Source organism: Hyla sarda, chromosome 5, assembly GCF_029499605.1.
Source record: "Hyla sarda isolate aHylSar1 chromosome 5, aHylSar1.hap1, whole genome shotgun sequence".
Taxonomy (NCBI): domain Eukaryota; kingdom Metazoa; phylum Chordata; class Amphibia; order Anura; family Hylidae; genus Hyla; species Hyla sarda.
In genome coordinates this window covers 367,582,470-367,605,098 of record NC_079193.1, presented here as the reverse complement: position 1 = coordinate 367,605,098, position 22,629 = coordinate 367,582,470, and the positions used below count along the sequence as shown (strand labels likewise).

Sequence of the window (22,629 nt, the reverse complement as noted above, 5' to 3'; positions counted from 1 at the left end):
GTGACGGGTCTGGAGCGGTATTACCTCCTATACCAGTGGTCTTCAACCTGCGGACCTTCAGAAGTTGCAAAACTACAACTCCCAGCATGCCCGGACAGCCAACGGCTGTCCGGGCATGCTGGGAGTTGTAGTTTTGCAACATCTGAAAGTCCGCAGGTTGAAGATCACTGTCCTATACTTTACATTGCATTTGGTTCAGAATCTTTATTTTCTAGATTTTTTTATCCTATAAAATTAGGTGCGTTTTATATGCCGGAGCGTCTTATATGACGAAAAATACGGTAGATGTGACTATATCATTCAGCAGGCGACACTGAAATAATCGGCACTAGGACCACGCGGACGTGTGCCATCTCCAATACCATCATTAAAGTCCTAGCAGAATTCTGTCCACAGAATAGACATGTTATTTCTTTGGGTAGACGGAATTCTGCTGCGGCGATTCTGTAGTGTGCACAGAGTAACAGAATCCAGTTGAAAACAATGGGACTCAGCCGGCGGAGTGTCCGCAGTGTGGACGGGCCCTTAGGCTTCTATTATGGTCACTGGACACTTGTATCTCAGACTTAACTAAAATAGGGGGGGGGGGGGCTTGCTTGGGGAAATCACTTCTCTAAAGCTTCTCTCGCACTGCATTGTGGTTCCCATTTATTTGGTGGGCAGCACCAATTACTGACAGACATCATTATTCACCCCCATGAATCCATCACTCACCACCCATGAAGCCATCACTCACCGCCCATGAATCCATCACTCACCGCCCATGAAGCCATCACTCACCGCCCATGAATCCATCACTCACCACCCATGAATCCATCACTCACCGCCCATGAATCCATCACTCACCGCCCATGAAGCCATCACTTACCGCCCATGAAGCCATCACTCACCGCCCATGAAGCCATCACTTACCGCCCATGAAGCCATCACTCACCGCCCATGAAGCCATCACTCACCGCCCATGAATCCATCACTCACCGCCCATGAATCCATCACTCACCGCCCATGAAGCCATCACTCACTGCCTATGAAGCCATCACTCACCGCCTATGAAGCCATCACTCACCGCCCATGAAGCCATCACTCACAGCCTATGAAGCCATCACTCACCGCCCATGAAGCCATCACTCACCGTCCATGAATCCATCACTCACCGCCCATGAATCCATCACTTACCGCCCATGAAGCCATCACTCACCGCCCATGAATCCATCATTCACCGCACATAAAGTCATCACTCACCGCCCATGAAGCCATCACTCACCGCCCATGAAGCTATCACTCACCGCCTATGAAGCCATCACTCACGAAGCTCCTGCACTTGCTTCATAGTCCGCCCCTAGACATTTTATTCCTTATCTAAAGGATAGGGGATAAGATGTCTGATCGGGGGGGTCCAGCTGCTGGGACCCCCCAATGATCTCAATGCAGTCACCTGGTATTCTGAACATTATGTTCAGAACTCTGGCTTTGGGCGGTCGTGGTTGTGACGTGACGTCATGCCCCCTCCCATAGACTTACTAGACTCACACAGGGGTGGAGTCATTACGACACGATACTCCGGCCCCGTAGTTGTGACCCAGCAGACTCCGAGGTTGCAGTGCTGCATGCAGCTTCCAGAGGTGGGTGCTGCATGCGAGATAGCGGGGATCCACAGCGGTGGGACCCCCCAATCAGACATCTTATCCCCTATCCTTTGGTGCAGACACCATCAGAGGCTCATGGAGTCCGGATCCTGACAGGTCACAGCTGTTTAGTGGGCATGAGGAGAGACCATATCGTACTGGCCACGTGGTCTTGTTTTTGTGGCTGATCAGTGTAAATAATAGGAGAAAAAAGACCCAATAGCCTTTATTCTACAGAAAATGATAAATGGAACAAACTGAATAAGAGAAAATAAAATGTACATCTAATAGACTCTGGAAATCTTTGTATTTTAAAAGAACATCCAGTGCAGGTCAGGATAAAAACATAGTATTATAAGAGTATATACAAGTATTACATCTTATCAGGGGTCAAGTCCTGGGGATTAAAATGTGAGGGAACTCATCCAAGAATAAGGCTAGGTTTACATATGTCAGTTGTGTCAGGCTCAGTTTTTTTTATGATGGCACAACTGATGCTCAAAAAGTGCATAAATTGTCATCAGTCAAAACCATCAGTTGCCATCAGTTTGAGCAATTACAGTTTTTTTTTTCATGTTTTGTACCACTAGCCCACCAGGATTGACCTTGAAAATAAAGCCGTGGGGGAAAGGTAGGCATAGTCAATTCTGGTGAGCTAGTGGTACAAAACCTGAAACAAAAAAAAACCTGTAAGTGCTCAAACCAGGGTGCCGCTAGCATTAGAAAGGGTGCCTCCAGCACTAGAAGTCCCAGTATGCTTGCTGGAAGCTACAGGGAGTTGTAGTTTTGCAACAGCAGGAGACACCCTGGTTGTGTAGTATTCATTGTACCAGTCCGGCGATGCCTTCGGCGCTCCATAGACAAACACAGGGTCGGAGTTGTAGTTTTGCAACAGCTGGAGGCACCCTGATTTGGAAAACACTGCCCAATTACATGGGTCAATTATTGGCCAGACAGGCTGATGTCTCTTCACATCATAAGGGAAGCAATCACTGGCCGTCATCCACACATGCGCCTGTGTAATAGGTAACGTGAGGCTGACGGCTGATTGCCGAATAGTTCGTGCGATGCTTACGTAATCTGAGGCTCTGTAATTGGGCGCCAATCTACGACAGCGATCATTTGCCAGGCGGCTCGGGCCATCAAGTACGGCCCTATCAGAAATTGTCTTTATTAGTAGCGGCCTGCATGCCACTCAATAACCAGGTATAAGGTAGTCCTGTAATTACTGGTGTTGCCCAGGAATATTCGCAATGCAAATTTTTATCTTTAATATCGCAACTTCGCGAATTCACGAATATTGCGAATATAGCGCTATATATTCGCAGTTTGAATATTCCCAAAAAAATTTTCACAGTACACATCACAGTGATCATCCCTCCTTGCTTCCAGCTTGTGGTCAAGAAGGCTCCAATACTATTTACTGTGTGACACTGGCGCGCGAATATTCGCGAATATTTATCCCTCCCTTCTTTTAGCTTGTGGGCCAATGAGAATATCGCTGCGGAAGATCGCGCGATATTGTGCATGCAAATTGTATGGCGAATGCGAAAGCGCATGCAAATTTTATGAATTTTCGCATAGTAAAAAAATGGCAGCGAATATTGCGAAAATGCGATTTTCACAAATATAGGACAAAATACTCGCCCATATATTCGCGAAATATCGCAAATCCGAATATGGCCTATGCCGCTCATCGCTAGTAATTACTCCATTTTCACAGGAAGTCAGATGACCCCGGATTAAACACTTCCTCTGACACATTAAACACTTTGATTTTCTGTCAGACTTGTGAGCACAAGACCCAGTTACAGTAATGAAACGCATGGATACAGCTGAGCTGGAATGAAACAGATGGTGCTGTAGGACTAGTGATAGTGACTTTGCATTATTTGGGGGGGGAAAAAAAAACCCTGGAGTGTTTCTTCAATGGGTCGGACATTGACCAATGGGATAGCTTCCTGTAGGTGGCACTAGATAGACAGTTATCTTCTTTTTGGAGCGAATTGTCTGCAAACCACTCTATTACAAGGTTTATGATAATGCTGCAATTACTAAACATTTCCAATACTAATGCACTATGCAGTTTGCTTCCCAGCATGTGAAACATGATCCTGCGAGAGAAAGAGAGACGAGAAGATCACAGAAAGAACTGAGATGAAAGATGTATGATTTGTAATGTTTGGTACTACAGGGAGGGGAGATAACCACTGTTTAGTGTAGGGAGGTCTAACAAGCAGAGATAAAGCATGAGAAACTGTTTCAAAAGGGCATTTCAGCTACAGGTAGAATATTAACCCCTTAAGGACCAGGCGATTTTACACCTTAAGGACCAGAGCGTTTTTTGCAATTCTGACCACTGTCACTTTAAACATTAATAACTCTGGAATGCTTTTACTTATCATTCTGATTCCGGGACTGTTTTTTTCGTGACATATTTTACTTTAACATGGTGATAAATTTTTGTGGTAACTTGCATCCTTTCTTGGTGAAAAATCCCCAAATTTGATGAAAAAAATGAACATTTTGCATTTTTCTAACTTTGAAGCTCTCTGCTTGTAAGGAAAATGGATATTCAAAATAAAAAAAATTTTTATTCACATATACAATATGTCTACTTTATGTTTGCATCATAAAATTTATGAGTTTTTACTTTTGGAAAACACCAGAGGGCTTCAAAGTTCAGCAACAATTTTGAAATTTTTCACAAAATTTTCAAACTCGCTATTTTTCATGGACCAGTTCAGGTTTGAAGTGGTTTTGAAGGGTCTTCATATTAGAAATACCCCATAAAAGACCCCATTATAAAAACTACACCCCCCAAAGTATTCAAAATGACATTCGATAAGTGTTTTAACGCTTTAGGTGTTTCACAGGAACAGCAGCAAAGTGAAGGAGAAAATTCAAAATCTTCATTTTTTACACTCGCATGTTCTTGTAGACCCAATTTTTGAATTTTTGCAAGGGGTAAAAAGGAGAACATTTTTTCTTGTATTTGAAACCCAATTTCTCTCGAGTAAGCACATACCTCATATGTCTATGTTAATTGTTCGGCGGGCGCAGTAGAGGGCTCAGAAGGGAAGGAGCGACAAATGGTTTTTGGGGGGCATGTCACCTTTAGGAAGCCCCTATGGTGCCAGGACAGCAAAAAAAAAAAAACACATGGCATACCATTTTGGAAACTAGACCCCTCGGGAACGTAACAAGGGGTAAAGTGAACCTTAATACCCCACAGGTGATTCACGACTTTTGCATATGTAAAAAAAAAAAAATTTTTACCTAAAATGCTTGGTTTCCCAAAAATTTTACTTTTTTAAAAAGGATAATAGCAGAAAATACCCCCCAAAATTTGAAGCCCAATTTCTCCCGATTCAGAAAACACGGGTGAAAATTGCTCTGCTGGCGCACTACAGGTCTCAGAAGAGAAGGAGTCACATTTGGCTTTTTGAAAGCAAATTTTGCTCTGGGGGCATGCCGCATTTAGGAAGCCCCTATGGTGCCAGAACAGCAAAAAAAAAACACATGGCATACCATTTTGGAAACTAGACCCCTCGGGGAACGTAACAAGGGGTAAAGTGAACCTTAATACCCTACAGGTGTTTCACGACTTTTGCATATGTAAAAAAAAAAAAAAAAAACATTTACCTTAAATGCTTGATTTCCCAAAATGTTTACATTTTTAAAAAGGGAAATAGCGGAAAATAACCCCTAAAATTTGAAGCCCAATTTCTCCCGATTCAGAAAACACCCCATATGGGGGTGAAAAGTGCTCTGCTGGCGCACTACAGGTCTCAGAAGAGAAGGAGTCACATTTGGTTTTTTGAAAGCAAATTTTGCTCTGGGGGCATGCTGCATTTAGGAAGCCCCTATGGTGCCAGGACAGCAAAAAAAAACCCACATGGCATACCATTTTGGAAACTAGACCCCTCGGGGAACGTAACAAGGGGTAAAGTGAACCTTAATACCCTACAGGTGTTTCACGACTTTTGCATATGTAAAAAAAAAAAAAAAAAACATTTACCTTAAATGCTTGATTTCCCAAAATGTTTACATTTTTAAAAAGGGTAATAGCGGAAAATAACCCCTAAAATTTGAAGCCCAATTTCTCCCGATTCAGAAAACACCCCATATGGGGGGTGAAAAGTGCTCTGCTGGCGCACTACAGGTCTCAGAAGAGAAGGAGTCACATTTGGTTTTTTGAAAGCAAATTTTGCTCTGGGGGCATGCTGCATTTAGGAAGCCCCTATGGTGCCAGGACAGCAAAAAAAAACCCCACATGGCATACCATTTTGGAAACTAGACCCCTCGGGGAACGTAACAAGGGGTAATGTGAACCTTAATAGCCCACAGGGGATTCATGACTTTTGCATATGTAAAAAAAAAATGCGCATTTGAGGCCTAAATTAGGGACTTGCATAGGGGTGGACATAGGGGTATTATACGCCAGTGATTCCCAAACAGGGTGCCTCCAGCTGTTGCAAAACTCCCAGCATGCCTGGACAGTCAACGGCTGTCCGGCAATACTGGGAGTAGTTGTTTTGCAACAGCTGGAGGCTCCGTTTTGGAAACAGTGGCGTACCAGACGTTTTTCATTTTTATTGGGGAGGGGAGGGGGGCTGTATAGGGGTATGTGTATATGTAGTGTTTTTTACTTTTAATTTTATTTTTTGGTAGTGTAGTGTTTTTAGGGTACAGTCACACAGTCACTTACTGTAAACCTCCGCCCATGTGAGTGTACCCTGTACGTTCACATTGGGAGGGCGGAGAAACATCCAGCTGTTGCAAAACTACAACTCCCAGCATGTACTGTCTATCAGTGCATGCTGGGAGTTGTAGTTTTGCAACAGCTGGAGGCACACTGGTTGTGAAACACCGAGTTTGGTAACAAACTCAGTGTTTTGCAACCAGTGTGCCTTCAGCTGTTGCAAAAGCTACAACCCCCAGCATGTACGGACAACGGAAGGGCATGCTGGGTCTTGTAGTTATGCAACAGCTGGAGGCATACTACTTTGGCTGGGGATGCTGGGGATTGTAGTTATGCAACAGCTGGAGACACACTGGTTTGCTACTTAACTCAGTGTGCCTTCAGCTGTTGCAAAACTACAACTCTCAGCAGTCACCGACAGCCAACAGGCATGCTGGGAGTTGTAGTTATGCAACCAGCAGAAGCACCACTACAACTCCCAGCATGCACTTTAGCTGATTGTGCAAGCTGGGAGTTGTAGTTATACAAGAGGTGAAGGTACACTTTTCCATAGAAAAAATGTGCCTCCAGCTGTTGCAAAACTATAAGTCCCAGCATGCCCATAAGGGAATGCTGGGAGTTGCTTAGCAACAGCTCCCAGCATGCAAAAAGAGCATGCTGGGAGCTGTAGTTATGCAACAGCAGGAGGCAGACCACCACAACTCCCAGCATGCTGCTGCTCCACGCCGCCGTGCAGGTCAGTCCCTCGCAGACGCCGACGCTCCTGGGGCCCCGATCCCAACAGGGACGCCGGGGATTGGGGTCCCCAGCACCTGGGGTCTTCTTCCTGCACCCGCTCACGTCCTCCGGAAGAGGGGCGGAGCGGGTTGCGGGAGTGACACCCGCAGCAGGCACCCTGATTGGTCGGCCGGGAAACAGGCCGACGAATCAGGGCGATCGTGAGGTGGCACCAGTGCCACCTCACCCCTGCTGGCTATGGCTGTTCCCAATCAGCCAGTAATTGTCCAGCCAGTAACTGAATCAGCCAGTAACTGAATTGTCCAGCGATCTACGGCCATCGCCGACATGGGGGGACATAATGACCCCCCTGGGCGATATGCCCCGATGCCTGCTGAACGATTTCCGCAGGCATCCGGCCCCGGCTCCCCTCCGGCTAGCGGCGGGGGGCCGGGAATGGACAGGACGTACTCCTACGTCCTCGGTCCTTAAGGACTCGGAAACGGGGGCGTAGGATTACGTCCATTGTCCTTAAGGGGTTAAAGGGGTATTCTGAGATTTTTTGTTTGTTTATTTGACTATGCTACAGGTGCTGTAAAGTTAGTGTAGTTCATAATACAGTGTCTGTACCTGTGTGTGACGGTTTTATCACAATTCTTCTGTGATTTTGCCCCAAAGTTTTAGTTTTTTTAACATTGTACAAAATGAGTAGTGTTGCTCGCGAATATTCGTTTTTTTTTTTTTTTTCACAGTACACATCACAGTGATCATCCCTCTCTGCTTCCAGTTTGTGTGGTGTAAAGAAGGCTCTAATACTACTGTGTGAAACTGGCGTGCGAATTTTCGCATATGTGAGCATTTGCATATACTAATTTTCGTATATGCGAATTTCCGCTTATGCTAATTGTCACATGTGACATTTCCGCATATGCATATTTTCGCATATCCAAATTTTCGCATATGCGAAAATAAACGCAAATATTACAAATATGCGAATTTAGCGAATATATGACGAATATTCATCCATATATTCACGAAATATCGCAAATTTGAATATGGCCTAGGCCGCTCAACACTAAAAATGAGTATCATCTCAGGTTTTCCCAGGTTGCAGTGCGACCCGAGACATTACATCACTAGTCAGGTGTTCAGAGGGAGCCTGTCCTGCTTCAATGGGTGGAGCGAGCGCTGGGTGGTAGGGAGATCGTTCAGTAACTAATTGTATTTTTGCAACAGCCGGAGGCACCCTGGCTAGAAAACACTGATCTATTGCATGGAATGCAGCTCATTTGTGTTTCAATCAGTGGGGTAGCTGATTTGCAGGAGGCAGGAAAGTGACCTCACACTTACAAACAAGGAATTGTGGGACTTGTAGTTGAAGAAGGAAACTCCAACAGGAAATAGCCAGTTCACAAAAAGCTAGCCACAGTGTTATGGTAATCTCACAACATGGCCATTTAGCCACAAGACAAGTGCAGATCCTTCCTGAGCATGTCCATTACTGTCTGACAGGTACGTACTAAAATCACCTTATGGTGGAGAACCCCTTTAATAAATGACTCATTTTACTGCACGTATTGTACTCTGTTTGCACGTTGATTTAAAGAGGTACTCCAGCGCTAAGACATCTTATCCCTCATCCAAAGGATAGGGGATAAGATGCCTGATCGTGGGGGTCCCGCCGCACACCGTTAGAATCAGTCCCCGGAGCGTGTTAGCTCCTGGTCTGATTACTGGCGATCACGGGGACGGAGCTGTCACGCCCCTCCAATAGACTTGCATTGAGGGGGTGGAGCGTGATGTCACACGGGGGCTGAGCCATGACGTCACTATTCTCCGTCCTCGTGGTCGAGATGGACTCAGCCTGAGGACCTCCAGCGGTTCCGGAAGCCGCTAAAGGTGGGTGCTGCCTGGTAGATCCCGGGGGTCCCTAGCAGCGGGACCCCGGCGATCTGACATCTTATCCCCTATCCTTTGGATAGGGGATAAGATGTCTTAGTGCCGGAGTACCCCTTTAAAGACTGGAAAACCCCATTTAATTATAAAGATAATATCACCCTATTATGGACTTAGTAGTCTATATTCCTTGTAAGTACAAAGGCCACGCCCCCTCAATGCATGTCTATTGGAGGGGGCGTGGTGGCTGTCACGCCCCCTCCAATAGACTTGCATTGAGGGGGTGTGGTGTGACATCACAGGGGCATGGTCGTGACATCACGATCCTCGTAGCCCGCACCCAGCATTTGGAACAAAATGTTCCATATGCTGGGGCAGTGGAGCACCCTTTTAAGCCTGCCAAAGCAGACTGGATTAGCAGAGTGACGAGCAGACAGCACCAGCAACCAAATAAGAGGACCAGGTGCAGTGATAAGACTCCACCACCTCTTTTGGCAAAGCTAGAAGATCCATGGGAAATGAAGGCAGCATGAGGAAATAATTTCAGTCATAGAATTGCAATCAGTATGGCTAACAACTGACGATATCTATGAAATTATCTATGCTGCACTATATAAGCAAAAAAAAAAAAAAAAAAAAAAAAAGAAGTTTAATTTATTATTTTCGGCATGGTCTTACAATACAACAGAGCTTTACTATATAATATCCCTGTCCTATGTTTTTAGGCCTCGCTCCGTCTTCCGTGGCCTGCGCACACTTATCTACCAGCTCTCCACATCCATGAACATTCTTCATATAAATTCTAATGATTTCTATTTTATTTCCCACGATGGGATGTGATTTCGGAGTTTGTTTGCTCTCCCTGCGATCCCTCCAGGTGATGTTTTTCCTTCCAGAACATATTGCTAAGTTAATTGGCTTTGGAATAAGATCGCACTTACGGCCCGCCACCGCCACCGCCGCCTACAGTAGAAGCATTCATTGAAAAGTTCACTGGGGAAGTGATTGATCTGTGACATGTGGAATTGTTCAACCATGAAGAACTTAATGGTGTTCTTGTTATTATGTGGGAAACCATGCAAAATGAGGAGACCCTAATGAATTTGTATGTCATTTGTATTACAGATTTGGACTGTATGGTGTGATAGCCTGGGGGAGTAGGGTATGGGGAGTGTAGCTGTGCGGTGACTAAAGGGTGCTTGTTAACCCTTTCTATTCGCGATGCCAGGGTGAGGGGCTCCTCTGTAATGCTTGTCCTACCGCCACCCTTCCCAAGAGCTATAGGGAGGTAGATAATAATGGAATGTCCACAACCGCAAAGATTGCTGAAACAGTTGTAACCTTTACTGAAGATTTTATGCAAGCTTCATAACCGGAACAGTTGCTATACATGCAAGCTTTCTTTTGGAGATTGACAAAGGTTGGGACTTTAGCACTTAGAGTCTTTAGGATAATATGCGCTATTCCACTGGATTTAGGGGATTTAGTTGCGGTCCAGTAGTCACGCTAGCTTTAGCGGGGATTAGTTTAGAACTCATGGTTTAGTTTCTGCTGAAGCCGGTAGGTTTTCAGGCCTAGCGTGTCTTTGCAAGTTGCTCAGATCCGTCCTGCTAGTTCAGCATCCACGAGAGCAGCAACCCAAGAAAGCGATAATTGGCTACAGCTCCCTTATATGGGCAGGGGCTGGACTAATGCTAATTGGTCCATACTTGTGTCAATTACCATTACAAAGGATTGTGGGCAACACGTGACCCAAGGACCTCCAAAGGTCCTCCAACATACTATAGAGGATATTAACATGGTCACATAACTGAAGGTCCTACGACGCTAAACAAGGTAAGTACTATACATTATATTAAATATACATTATTACTAAATATAAACATGTATTAACAGCATAGAATTAGAGTAGAGAATAGGCGACTATGGGCTGTCCCACCTGGGGGATCCTACCTGAGCGTAGTTACTCTGACTTTGGGGACCTCTACACTAGGTACGGTATGCAATACGGTACCGGTATGCCACAAAGGCAGTGTTTCCCAACCAGTGTGCCTCCAGCTGTAGCAAAACTACAACTCAAAGCATGTCGGGACAGCTTTTGTATATTTTTCAGCAATCTAAGGCAGTCAAGAGGTTACTTTTACTGTATATTCTCTTGTTCTAGGGCAGAAAGGGGGTCAATGGTAAATTCCACTTGTCTTGTCCTTAAAGGAGTAATCCGGCAAAAATGAAAGGGGTATTCCCCCCATAGACATCTTATCCCCTATCCAAAGGATAAGGGATAAGATGTGTGATTGCTGGGGTCCTGCAATGGGACCCCCCCCCCCCCCTGAGATCTCTGTGCAGCACCAGGTGCTGCTCCAGTCTCGGAAGCGCAGGATATCCGGGACTGGAGATGTGACGTCACGCCGCACCCCCTCATGACATCCCACTGTGCCCCCTGTGCCCCCTGATTGCGCGCCTCGGGGTGGGGGAGGGGTTTGACCACTGGGCCCCTCCGCGATCTCCACCTTGGGACCTCGGCGGCGCTCCATTTATTTCTATAGGAGCACCAAAGAGCTGTATTCAGGTTTTTTCGGTGCTTCCATAGAAATTAACAGAGCACGTGCCCTCTGCAGCATGTGCTCCTCACTGAGCGCCAGGTCCTGTCCCGGTGATCACCAGGGTTCCCCAGCGGTTGGATCCCCCCCCCCCCCCCCATCCCGGCAATCAGCTAGGATACTCCGGCCCCAGTGGCGTTGCTAGGGTTGGTGTCACCCGGTGCGGTAGAAAATGGTGTCACCCCCATACCTACCCCCTCCCCCAAGAAAGTTTTTAGCCTGTTGTGACAGACACCACTGTTGTAGCGCATTGTGAGAAATTCCAGTATAATAATCAGATATACCAGTTGCCACAGAATAGGAAAGTGTTAAAGAAGTTTTCACCATTGAAATATACAGCTCCCAGAATTACTTAAAGGGGTACTCCACTGCAAAACATTTACTTTTATATCAACTGGTGCCAGAAAGTTAAGCAGATTTTTTAATTACTTCTATTTAAAATCTTAATACTTACAGTACTTATAAGCTGGTGTATGCTCCACAGGAAGTTGTGTAGTTCTTTCCAGTCTGACCACAGTGCTATTTGCTGACACCTCTGTCCATGTCAGGAACTGTCCAGAGCAGGATAGGTTTGCTATGGGGATTTGCTCCTACTATGGACAGTTCTTGACATGGACAGAGGTGTCAGCACAGAGCACTGTGGTCAGACAGAAAATAAATTAAAAAAGAAAATAACTTCCTGTGAATCGCTTATACAGCAGCTAATAAGTACTGGAAGGATTAAGATTTTTAAATAGAAGTAATTTACAAATCTGTTTAACTTTGTAGCACCAGCTGATTAAAACATTTTTTTTCCAGTAGAGTACCCCTTTGAGCAGTGGTGAGGTTATGCTGGGAGTTGTAGTTTCACTGACCTAACTGTAGAACGGACAAGTGACTACAGGACACAGAGAGGAGAATGTACAATGATATCAGTGACTACCGGTGACGTCTTCTCTATATAGTCTTTCCTTATCTAATTCAGATGGTACATACCGCCAGGACTTGTTCCAGCTAAAACTTCTGTCTGTAGAATGTGATGCCCAGATGTCTCCTCACTATGTCAGCACATTCTCATCCTCTATATGAAAACAATTATTATTATAAACCTGCCAGACACTGTATCCTCTAAATATAATACTACTATACACTATACTCTTTGATTATAAACCTTCCATACACCATACCCACTGAATATAAAGCTACCACACACTGTACATTCTGAATATTATACCAACACATACTGTACCCTCTGAATATAAATCTGCCACATACTGTACCCCTGAATATAATACTATCACATACTGTACACTCTGAATATAAATCTGCCACATACTGTACCCCTGCATATAATACCGCCATACACTGTACCCTCTGAATATAATACTACCATACACTGTACCCTCTGAATATAATACCAACACATACTGTACCCTCTGAATATAAATCTGCCACATACTGTACCCCTGAATATAATACCGCCACACACTATACCCTCTGAATATAATACTACCACAAACTGCGCCCTCTGAATATAATACTACCACAAACTGCGCCCTCTGAAAATAAATCTGCCACATACTGTACCCTCTGTATATAAATCTGCCACATACTGTACCCTATGAATATAAATCTGCCACATACTGTACCCTCTGAATATAAATCTGCCACATACTGTACCCCTGAATATAAATCTGCCACATACTGTACCCTCTGAATATAATACTACCACCCACTGCACCCTCTGAATATAATACTTAGAGATGAGCAAACTACAGTAAATTCAACTCGTCACAAACTTCTCTGCTCGGCAGTTGATGACTTTTCCTGCATAAATTAGTTCAGCTTTCAGGTGCTCCCGTGGGCTGGAAAAGGTGGATACAGACCTAGGAGACTCTTTCCTAGGAATGTATCCACCTTTTTCAGCCCACCGGAGCACCTGAAGGCTGAACTAATTTACGCAGGATAAGTCATCAACTGCCGAGCCGAGAAGTTTGTGACGAATCGAATTTACTGTAAGTTCGCTCATCTCTAATAATACTACCACAAACTGCGCCCTCTGAATATAATACTACCACAAACTGCGCCCTCTGAATATAACGTTGCCATACAGTGCACCCTCTGAATATAATACTACCACCCACTGCGCCCTCTGAATATAACGTTGCCATACAGTGCACCGTCTGAATATAATACCACAACCAAAGTAACACCCCTCAACATCCGTTAGCTGATGCTATTACCACGGGAGGGGGGTATTGGTGGTGTTGCTAGTGGATGATGGGGGTGCTACTACTGGGGAGGTGTTGCTGGAGGATGATGAGGGTGCTACTGGCCATCCCCTCTGGCAGTATCACCCCCATCATCCATCGGCAGGATCATCCTCCTGGCAGGAGCACCTCCATCATCCACCATCAGGATATGTTGATGGAGGTGCTGCTGGGGGGGGGGGGTGTTGCTGGTGGATGATGAGGGTGCTACTGCCAGGGGGGAGCATTAGGTAGGCAGCAGTGCCCCCACATTAGGTAGGTCGCAGTTTCCCCACATTAGGTAGCATCTATTCCTCACATTAGGCAGCATAGATTCCCCACATTTGGTACCAGTTCCCCCACATTAGGTAGGTACCAGTTACCCCACATTAGGTAGCAATTTCCCCACATTAGGTAGCACAGATTCCCCACATTAGGTAGCAATTTCCCCACATTAGCTAGCACAGATTCCCCACATAAGGTAGCATAGACTCCCCACATTTGGTAGCACAGATTCCCCACATTAGGTAGCATAGACTCCCCACATTTGGTAGCACAGATTCCCCACATTAGGTAGCAATTTCCCCACATTAGCTAGCACAGATTCCCCACATAAGGTAGCATAGACTCCCCACATTTGGTAGCACAGATTCCCCACATAAGGTAGCATAGACTCCCCACATTTGGTAGTAGTTTCCCCACATTAGGCCGCAGGTTCCCTTGCAGGTTCCCCACAATGGGTCAGAGTTTCCCCACAATAGATCGCTGGTTATACCCCCCCCCCCCCCCCCACACACAAAAAAAAAAAAACACATACAACACAGAGAGACAAACACACACACACACACAGTCAGAGAGACACACACTCACAGACAAACACACACACACACAGAGTCACACAGTCACACACACACAGAGTCGCACAAACACACACACACACAGAGTCACACACACACACTCAGGAGAGTCACACAAACACACACAGTCACACACAAACATAGATAGAGACAGAGAGACAGACATACAAACTCACCCATCCAGCGCAGCGCTCCTTCTCACCGGGCGCCGTGCGAGTGACGTAACTCACGTCCTCCTGCGCGGCCGTGCGGTGTGACGTCAGGCCGGCGCAGACGTGGGAGCGGAGGACGGGCACAGTGCTGGTGAAGGTGAGGGGGGGGTGTGATGACGGTCGGGCGCACAGTGAAGGTGAAAGAGGGGGTTTGCTGACGGACGGGCGCACCGCACACACAGCGCAGGGGGGGGGGTGCTGACGGATGGGAGGCCGGTCGGGGACAGATGAGGGGGGTGTCTGTGTAGCTGGGGAGGGGAGGGGTGCTGCGGAGCGTCTTGGTGTCACCCCATTGGGTTGGTGTCACCCGGTGCGGGCCGCACCCCCCGCCCCTGGGTCGCAACGCCACTGTCCGGCCCTAAGATATCTTATCCCCTATCCAAATGATAGGGGATAAGATGTCTGACCACAGGGGTCCCGCCTCTGGGGACCCCCGCAATCTTGCATTCGGCACCCACCTCTTTGAGCTGCACGCCACGGGGTCGGAGTATCGTGATGTCACGACTCCGCCCCCATGTGACGTCACCCCCTGCCCCGCTTTGCAAGTCTATGGGAGGGGGCGTGACGGCCGTCACGCCCCCTCCCATAGACTTGCATAGCGGAGGCAGGAGGTGACGTCACATGGGAGCGGAGTTGTGACGTCACGATACTCCGGCCCTGTGGTCGGCACCCGGTTTGTGAGCTGGCAGCGCACCGTGCAGCTCAAAGAGGTGGGTGCCGAATCCAAGATTGCGGGAGACCCCCGCGGTCAGACATCTTATCCCCTATCCTTTGGATAGGGGAAAAGATGTCTTAGGGCCGGAGTACCCCTTTAAGAAGTCCCTCAGAGATTGAGGCCCTGAGCAGTTGTCCTGTTTACTGCATCTTAGAACTGCAAATGTTATGTTCTCATCTATTAACAGAGAAACAAAAAAATGAGGTACTTCATGGGAACAAATGCGCACCGCTCGATGCCTTAGCATTTTGAGTGTGGATCTTCCCATCAGCGATTGTTTGTGCTCTGGCGGACATGAAAAAGACAAGACGGAGCTTTCAAAGTTTGAGGTCACAAAGTGAACAATTGGCGTTCTCATTTGCATTCCATTATCACCGTTTCCGCTGCCAACAAAGTTGCTAACGCGGACTGAACAATGTGCAGACGCGCTCACCGCAGGGTGATTTCTCCGCTACTGAACATTGCTCCCCCTGCCACAAATAAAGGAAAGCAACGTAAAACTAGTACAGAACTTTGCTCGGCCAATAAAAATGCAATTGAAAATTTGTCATTTATAGCAGTGGTCTGAAACTGTGGCCCTCCAGATGTTGCAAAATTTCAACTCCGCCATGATGTCACGGCCCCTGCAGCTAGCACCCAGCGTTTGGAACAAAATGTTCAGAACGCTGGAGCAGTAGAGTTCACCCTTAAGAAGCGGAGTGCTGATAACACTGATCAATGCTGTGCTATGTCCAGGATTTGATCACTTATCAGATATTAGGAAAAGGAATAAAAAGTGATCAATAAGTCCCGTCTAAACAAAAAAAATATTTTTTCCCAATTTTGCCCCACAAATTTTTTTTTTCCGGGGGGGCCTCGCTATACAAAGTATAATTGGTCCCGCATAAAGCAAGCGTCACATGAGTCTGTGGAGCTTTCACTTTCTGTGCAGCTGTCAATCAAGCTCAGTGCAGAGAAGCACTTCCTGAGTTTGGACTCCTGCCAGGCCGGGAGGAGACCAAACTCACAGTACTAATTGTGGCAAGGATTAGAACAGAGCCACCTTGTGGCCGTTTTTTCTTTTACATTTTAAACATATTTATGTTGATAATTTTAAAAGCAAGTGAACGGGAAAGTTTCTTCTAATTACACAAGGAACACTATATTAAAAGTTTTATTTGGTGACAGGTACTCTTTAACCCCATAGGAAATCCCTCTTTTGAACACTTTATATTTGTTACTCTATAACCGTTTGCCTCTTTATAGTAACAATTCAGCCCTTTCCTCTTCTCCGCAGCCACAATGCAGGATCTTTCCTTTGTGATTTGTACCCGGAGAGGATGGGCGCGCTCCCCGCTGCTATATAGATGCCGAGGTGTCAGCGGAGTGAAGGGCTTCAGATGGGCAGCTATATAATTGGGCTAAGATGTCAACATTTTAATCAATGATCTGGAAGTAAATGGGCATTGATTTCTGGGAGCGCCCACAGACAATGAGCGGAGATACTGTCCACCTAAATGAATGCGTATCACCAGAGCGAATTAAATAGCGACAGCAAGAAGCCGCGGCCCCCGTGTTACCTGCATTTCTAAAGGAGTCAGCAAATTCTGAACCGGATCTCGGCTTGTGCGGCACGGACTGGAGCAAGTGCACGTTGTTATTCCACAGATTGTTACATTTCATAGTAGATTATAGCAATATAAGAGAAAACGTGGTCTGTGGTGATGTCATCAAGTGGATTCTGAATGGTGACATCATCAGTCTGGTCACAACAGTAGGTCAACGCTAGTTTGTGATGGCTGGTACTGTAAGGGAACAATATCCTTCAATACTGGGGTCGGGAATATGTATGTGTGTGTCTGTAGTGCCCAAAAATAGTGCATCAGTGGTGTCCCCATACCCCAGCCTGAAGAGTGCCCCATATAACATATTGGAATTGTGCCTTGTCAGACGTTGCCCGTATGAAAGGTTTTAACTTGTGCCCCATACAAGGTTTCAGCAGTTTACCCTCATATAAGATTTCATCAGTGTTCCCCCATATAGGGTTTCATTAGTGTGCTCCCATATAAGGGTTTAAAAATGCACCCCCACATAAGGATTCGGAACAAATCACCATATATGGTTTTAGCAGTGTGCTCTCATATAAGGCTTTAAGTATGTGCCCCATACAAGGTTTCAGCAGTGTGCCCCCCTATAAGATTTCAGCAGTGTGCCCCCATATACGGTTTCAGTAGTGTGCCCCCATATAGGGTTTAACAGATGTGCCCCCATATAAAGATTTAGGACAGTTCACCATATAAGGTTTCAGCAGTGTGCCCCCATATAAGGTTTCAGCAGTGTGCCCCCCATATAAGATTTCAGCAGTGTGCCCCCATATACGGTTTCAGTAGTGTGCTCCCATATACGGTTTCAGTAGTGTGCCCCCATATAGGGTTTAACAGATGTGCCCCCATATAAAGATTTAGGACAGTTCACCATATAAGGTTTCAGCAGAGTGCCCCTATATAAGGTTTTAAATATGTGCCCCCCATATAAAGTTTCAAAAACGTTCATCATATATGGCTTTAGCAGAGGGTCCCCATATAAGGTTTCAGCAGTGTGCCCCCCATATAAGGTTTCAGCAGTGTGCCCCCCATATAAGGTTTCAGCAGTGTGCTTCCATATAAGGTTTCAGCAGTGTGCTTCCATATAAGATTTCAGCAGTGTGCTTCCATATAAGGTTTCAGCAGTGTGCCCCCCATATAAGGTTTCAGCAGTGTGCCCCCCATATAAGATTTCAGCAGTGTGCCCCCCATATAAGGTTTCAGCAGTGTGCCCCCCATATAAGATTTCAGCAGTGTGCTTCCATATAAGGTTTCAGCAGTGTGCCCCCATATAATGTTTCAGCAGTGTGCCCCCCATATAAGGTTTCAGCAGTGTGCCCCCCATATAAGATTTCAGCAGTGTGCCCCCCATATAAGGTTTCAGCAGTGTGCCCCCCATATAAGGTTTCAGCAGTGTGCCCCCCATATAAGGTTTCAGCAGTGTGCCCCCCATATAAGGTTTCAGCAGTGTGCCCCCCATATAAGGTTTCAGCAGTGTGCCCCCATATAAGGTTTCAGCAGTGTGCCCCCCATATAAGGTTTCAGCAGTGTGCCCCCCATATAAGATTTCAGCAGTGTGCCCCCCATATAAGATTTCAGCAGTGTGCCCCCCATATAAGGTTTCAGCAGTGTGCCCCCCATATAAGGTTTCAGCAGTGTGCCCCCCATATAAGGTTTCAGCAGTGTGCCCCCCATATAAGGTTTCAGCAGTGTGCCCCCCATATAAGGTTTCAGCAGTGTGCCCCCCATATACGGTTTCAGCAGTGTGCCCCCCATATAAGGTTTCAGCAGTGTGCCCCCCATATAAGATTTCAGCAGTGTGCCCCCCATATAAGGTTTCAGCAGTGTGCCCCCCATATAAGATTTCAGCAGTGTGCCCCCCATATAAGGTTTCAGCAGTGTGCCCCCCATATAAGATTTCAGCAGTGTGCCCTCTTTTAAAATTTGTTGCATATGGCCACATACAAAGCTTCAACAGCGCGGCCCCCATATAAAGTGCGGTTTTATGAGCAGCGTCTTATCCTTTATTACATTAGGTAACATGTCAGGTTGGAATCTTTGTACATATATATATATAAATCCAATATATAGATGAAAATGTTAAACCTGTTATGTTTGGAATAAACATATCATTGCCTGAAAATAAGCGTCTTCAGTCCATGCAGCCGAGCCAATAAAATGGAGGTATCTGTATTTTACACGAGACACCTGAGCGAGATAAAAACACCTCCCATAAAAAATGAGGCTGCAGCCAGCTGCGCCCGCTGCCGCGCGGAGATTAGGAGGCCGGGTACAGAAGCACTTTCATAATACATGAAACACCATCCAAAAATAAGTTAAAAGGAGACGTCAATCAGATGTGAGAATAGAGGTGAGAGACTGCGCCGGCGAGATAACAGCGCCGACCCGAATAATCGCAGCCAGTCCGGGAGAAATCCTGCCGCCCCCATCCTTACACAGCCGCACTATGTATTGTCCAACACAAAAAATACTAAGAAAAAGTCCAATTAATCCTGACATTGTATAAAACTGTCAGTCTGCGGGAAATAACCTTTATTGTTATATATAGAGCCGGTCTATGTGGAGGGGACGGCTATAGAGACATAGCAGACAACAACTTTAGGGGAAAACCCCCAAAGGGGGACCCTAAACTAGAAACCCCCCCCAAAAAAATGGAATATAAAAATATAACTTTTATTAAGATATATTTAAAATGAGAAAGGTGATGAGTGCAAAACACAAATGTGTGTAAGTACCACACGGATTAAAATGACAGGATCTGACTAGCACATGAATTGGTCTGAATAAGAGGACCTCTTAATGGGTGTCCCGCTTATTATTGTGTGACCACTACTGAGGTATTACATGAATTGGTCTGAATAAGAGGACCTCTTAATGGGTGTCCCGCTTATTATTGTGTGGCCACTACTGAGGTATTACATGAATTGGTCTGAATAAGAGGACCTCTTAATGGGTGTCCCGCTTATTATTGTGTGACCACTACTGAGGTATTACATGAATTGGTCTGAATAAGAGGACCTCTTAATGGGTGTCCCGCTTATTATTGTGTGGCCACTACTGAGGTATTACATGAATTGGTCTGAATAAGAGGACCTCTTAATGGGTGTCCTGCTTATTATTGTGTGGCCACTACTGAGGTATTACATGAATTGGTCTGAATAAGAGGACCTCTTAATGGGTGTCCTGCTTATTATTGTGTGGCCACTACTGAGGTATTACATGAATTGGTCTGAATAAGAGGACCTCTTAATGGGTGTCCTGCTTATTATTGTGTGACCACTACTGAGGTATTACATGAATTGGTCTGAATAAGAGGACCTCTTAATGGGTGTCCCGCTTATTATTGTGTGGCCACTACTGAGGTATTACATGAATTGGTCTGAATAAGAGGACCTCTTAATGGGTGTCCTGCTTATTATTGTGTGGCCACTACTGAGGTATTACATGAATTGGTCTGAATAAGAGGACCTCTTAATGGGTGTCCTGCTTATTACTGTGTGACCACTACTGAGGTATTACATGAATTGGTCTGAATAAGAGGACCTCTTAATGGGTGTGCCGCTTATTATTGTGTGACCACTACTGAGGTATTACATGAATTGGTCTGAATAAGAGGACCTCTTAATGGGTGTCCCGCTTATTATTGTGTGGCCACTACTGAGGTATTACATGAATTGGTCTGAATAAGAGGACCTCTTAATGGGTGTCCCGCTTATTATTGTGTGGCCACTACTGAGGTATTACATGAATTGGTCTGAATATGAGGACCTCTTAATGGGTGTCCCGCTTATTATTGTGTGGCCACTACTGAGGTATTACATGAATTGGTCTGAATAAGAGGACCTCTTAATGGGTGTGCCGCTTATTATTGTGTGAGCACTACTGAGGTATTACATGAATTGGTCTGAATAAGAGAACCTCTTAATGGGTGTCCCGCTTATTATTGTGTGGCCGCTACTGAGGTATTACATGAATTGGTCTGAATAAGAGGACCTCTTAATGGGTGTGCCGCTTATTATTGTGTGACCACTACTGAGGTATTACATGAATTGGTCTGAATAAGAGGACCTCTTAATGGGTTTGCCGCTTATTATTGTGTGGCCACTACTGAGGTATTACATGAATTGGTCTGAATAAGAGGACCTCTTAATGGGTGTGCCGCTTATTATTGTGTGACCACTACTGAGGTATTACATGAATTGGTCTGAATAAGAGGACCTCTTACTGGGTGTGCCGCTTATTATTATTGTGTGACCGCTACTGAGGTATTACATGAATTGGTCTGAATAAGAGGACCTCTTAATGGGTGTCCCGCTTATTATTGTGTGACCACTACTGAGGTATTACATGAATTGGTCTGAATAAGAAGACCTCTTAATGGGTGTCCCGCTTATTATTGTGTGGCCACTACTGAGGTATTACATGAATTGGTCTGAATAAGAGGACCTCTTAATGGGTGTGCCGCTTATTATTGTGTGGCCACTACTGAGGTATTACATGAATTGGTCTGAATAAGAGGACCTCTTAATGGGTGTGCCGCTTATTATTGTGTGACCACTACTGAGGTATTACATGAATTGGTCTGAATAAGAGGACCTCTTAATGGGTGTGCCGCTTATTATTGTGTGGCCACTACTGAGGTATTACATGAATTGGTCTGAATAAGAGGACCTCTTAATGGGTGTGCCGCTTATTATTGTGTGGCCACTACTGAGGTATTACATGAATTGGTCTGAATAAGAGGACCTCTTAATGGGTGTGCCGCTTATTATTGTGTGACCACTACTGAGGTATTACATGAATTGGTCTGAATAAGAGGACCTCTTAATGGGTGTGCCGCTTAATATTGTGTGGCCACTACTGAGGTATTACATGAATTGGTCTGAATAAGAGGACCTCTTAATGGGTGTCCCGCTTATTATTGTGTGGCCACTACTGAGGTATTACATGAATTGGTCTGAATAAGAGGACGTCTTAATGGGTGTCCCGCTTATGATTGTGTGACCACTACTGAGGTATTACATGAATTGGTCTGAATAAGAGGACCTCTTAATGGGTGTCCCGCTTATTATTGTGTGACCACTACTGAGGTATTACATGAATTGGTGTGAATAAGAGGACCTCTTAATGGGTGTCCCGCTTATTATTGTGTGGCCACTACTGAGGTATTACATGAATTGGTCTGAATAAGAGGACCTCTTAATGGGTGTCCCGCTTATTATTGTGTGGCCACTACTGAGGTATTACATGAATTGGTCTGAATAAGAGAACCTCTTAATGGGTGTCCCGCTTATTATTGTGTGGCCACTACTGAGGTATTACATGAATTGTTCTGAATAAGAGGACCTCTTAATGGGTGTGCCGCTTATTATTGTGTGACCACTACTGAGGTATTACATGAATTGGTCTGAATAAGAGGACCTCTTAATGGGTGTCCTGCTTATTATTGAGTGACCACTACTGAGGTATTACATGAATTGGTCTGAATAAG

General features: G+C 45.5%; 1 long non-coding RNA gene across 2 annotated transcripts in view; it reads left to right on the top strand.

The window, feature by feature from the left end:
* LOC130274455 (uncharacterized) overlaps positions 1-22,629 on the top strand; it is a 136,016-nt gene that overhangs the window by 76,872 nt on the left and 36,515 nt on the right. Inside the window, exon 3 of one of the 2 annotated variants that reach the window (XR_008844391.1) lies at positions 16,832-18,083. The exons of the other annotated variant lie outside the window; for it this stretch is intronic. This is a non-coding gene — a long non-coding RNA (uncharacterized LOC130274455). Of the gene's footprint in view, positions 1-16,831; positions 18,084-22,629 lie in introns of those variants that run through there. 2 annotated transcript variants of the gene reach the window in all.